This window comes from Odocoileus virginianus, chromosome 7, assembly GCF_023699985.2.
Source record: "Odocoileus virginianus isolate 20LAN1187 ecotype Illinois chromosome 7, Ovbor_1.2, whole genome shotgun sequence".
In the NCBI taxonomy this organism is placed as follows: domain Eukaryota; kingdom Metazoa; phylum Chordata; class Mammalia; order Artiodactyla; family Cervidae; genus Odocoileus; species Odocoileus virginianus.
In genome coordinates this window covers 71,440,837-71,444,197 of record NC_069680.1, presented here as the reverse complement: position 1 = coordinate 71,444,197, position 3,361 = coordinate 71,440,837, and the positions used below count along the sequence as shown (strand labels likewise).

Here is a 3,361-nt window from a genome sequence, read left to right as displayed (position 1 = left end):
GTTCTTATTGTGTTTTCATTTATTAATTTTTATTATATGGCAGCAAAGCACTTTAAGAACATATCTTAACCACTTTGATAGCATTTATCTGAGTCATCCTGATTCTGGGAAATCAAGTGAAAATTTTACATTTCTGATTTTAATTTGACTAAAATCATGCTAAGTGGTTCTAATGAATATCTTTCTGACTATTTAGATCTTGTTATGACAGGTTTTCTTTGTAAGAACTAGGAACTCCCACAGATCCCTGTTAGAAGAACGAGAAGAACAGGAGATAAATGAGAAGTAGTGAGAAGCTCTGGGCTGGAAGAGAGGGGCCTTGGATTCAGTGTTTAGCACTAACACACATGGTTAAGGTTATTCCCTCACACATTGCCTCCAAAGGTTATTTTGAAGGTCAGGGGCCATAGATATGTTACTTTTTCTCCAACAGCATTTAATGTCCTTTTGGAGTATTGCTCCTCTTTGATTTTATAAGGATCTCAGTCACATGAGGTGAACATTTGATCTGAATGGAACTAATTAGAATCAGCCCTGGAGTTTTGCTTAAGCCATCAGGAAGAGGTCCTCCTTCTCTTCTTAGACATGTAGTTGTAATGACTGAGTTTTTGAATTTCAGAGAACTTGCAGAATAAATATAGCTAGCAAGAGTGTTTAAGCTGCCACTCTTCTACCCCCATAATAGTCACTCTTCCATAAATTACTATCATAATCCTTCCCAGTGAAGTACTTCAATCAGGCAATACCAATCAAACAGTATTAGGTAAAGAATGATACACGAGCCATCTATGGGATTGAGAGGAAAACAATTTTTCTATTTATTTTTAATATAGCATATAAATTATATTTTGATATAAAGTGTTTGTGTTGCAAATATAAGGGATCTTTTCACTGTGAGTCAATCATTACTTGGTTAATCTCCTTGGAACAATATGTTTCATATTATATAACCACTAAATAAATATATTTACTCTGTTACTATCATATAAAATATTATATACACACATGCACATATATACATAAACACATAGCATTTGAGGTGCTCTGTATTTAGAATTGTATTTCATTTACTTATGAAACTCTGGATGTGTTTGATACAGAATAAAGTATCAGTTTTACAGATGTGGCTGTTGATGCCAAAGAGAATGATACTTTGCACCTGTGTCCTCTGCAGCTTCTCTGGGTTCCAGGTTACCAATAGATATATAAGATAAAGCTTCTAATATAAATACAGTTAGATGTACCAAAATGAAAGCGTAGATTGTCAGGTCTTGCAGCTCAGGTTAAAAATACAGTGCATTGGGTGTTTTTCATTAAAGGAAGCTGGGGCATGGTGGGACATAATGGATATTAAACATGACCCAGTTTGTACTTTGAAAAGGCCATTCTGGCAAAAACAGGTTGCAGGACACCAGAGTCGAGGAGAATAGACCAGTTAAGTGCCTCCAATTGCTAACTGAAGAAATAAACACATAGTCAAACAAATGGATGAGTGAATGAACACTTGAAAAACTGCATTTTGTTAGACTTTTTTTGAGGGGAGGGTTAGACTTTTTTTGGGGGAGGGTAGTTGGAGCATTAAGTCTGCAAACTCTGCACATTCTTTCTCCCTTGGACACAATCAGGGTGGTATTCTCAAAACTTTTTGATTCAGTGGTTCTTGAAAACTCAGGATGAAGTCAGGAGTGATGAAGCAAGGAGTAACCACCAACTAGTCAGTGAGGTCTCCTAGTTTCTTTCATAATTTTCCTGTCCAGCTTCCTAGAACTGAAAGACAGGCAGGAAAAGGCAAAAGAAAAAAAAAAAATCCTGTTCAGGAACAAAGCTGTTTTCTGTTAGGTTGGTGCAAAAGTCATTGCAGTTTGAGACATTGAATTTTAAATCATTATAGCTAAAGGTTCAAACACATCTTTATTAATCACAATAAGAACCATTACCATTGATGCATTTTTGCCAATGAGAAATAAGTTTGCTTATTTCTGTAGCATAAAAATCTGTGCTTTGAGATTTGATGAATTCTTGGAAAATATTTTCTGCATCTTGCTGATTGTGAAAACATTTTTCCTACAAAAAGCTGTTGAGATGCTTGAAGAAGTGATAGTCGGTTGGTGAGAGGTTAGATGAATACGGTGGATGAAGCAAAACCTCATAGCCTAATTCATTCACCTTGTGAATTGGTGATTGTGAAACGTGCAGTCAGGTGTCATCACGGAGAATCAGGCCTTTGCTGTTGACCAGTGGTAGCTGCATGGGATGTAGTTTTCGGTGCATCTCATCAATTTGCTGAGCTTACTTCTCAGATGTAATGGTTTCTCCAGGATTCAGAAAGCTGTAGTGGATCAGCCAATAAGCACACCACCAAATAATGACTATGACATTTTTGGGGTGTAAGTTTGGCTATGGGAAGTGCTTTGGAGCTTCTTCTCAGTCCAGCCACTGAACTGGTCACCACTGGTTGTCATATAAAATTCACCCTTTGTTGCAGTCACAGTCCAATCTAGACATGGCTCATCGTTGCGTAGAATAAGCAAAGATGACACTTCAAAACAACCATTTAAAAAAATCTGTAGTCAGCTCATGAAGTACTCGCTTATCAGGTTTTTCACCTCTTCCATTTGCTTCAAATACTGAACCACCATAGAATGTTTGATGTTGAATTCTTGGCCAACTTCTCGTGTGGTTATAAAAGGATCATCTTTGATGATTGCTTTCAATTGGTCATTGTCACCTTCTGGTGGCTGGCTACTAGGCTCCTCATCTTCAAGGTTCTTGTCTCCTTTGCAAAACTTCTTGAACCTCCACTGCATTATACATTCATTAGCAGCTTCTGGGCCAAATGTGTTGCTGATGTTGCGAGTTGTCTCCACTGCTATACAACCCATTTTGAACTCAAATAAGAAAACTATTCAAATTTGCTTTGTATCTAGCATCATTTCCATAGTCTAAAATAAACATACAGCAAGTAATAAGTCATTAGTGAAAAACATAAACTGAGAAATGCACCTTAGAATGATGTATAGCATAACTACATTTATAGAGAATGTATCCCAATATCAAATGGCAAATTTTAACAATGCAAAAATCACAATTACTTTTGCACCAACCTAATAATTTTCACAATCTTTCTTGAAAAGTATAATGTTGACTGAAATATCTGAAGTTATTATGGAAATACCATATAATAAGGAGAATTGAACATGAATTGAAGACTAATGATGAATCTAGTTACTGACTATAAATTACACTTCTAGAACTCTCATATTACTGGATGTGGGAAAACAGATATACCTTACATAGTTAACTCAGAAAAATAAAAGTAAAGAGAAATAACATGTAGGGAAAATGAGTTACTATTCCTGAG

The 3,361-nt window shown here is 35.9% G+C and overlaps 1 pseudogene; it reads right to left on the bottom strand.

The window, feature by feature from the left end:
- Positions 1–1,914: 1,914 nt before the first annotated feature.
- LOC139035933 (histone-lysine N-methyltransferase SETMAR-like) lies at positions 1,915–2,939 on the bottom strand (annotated as a pseudogene).
- Positions 2,940–3,361: the final 422 nt, after the last annotated feature.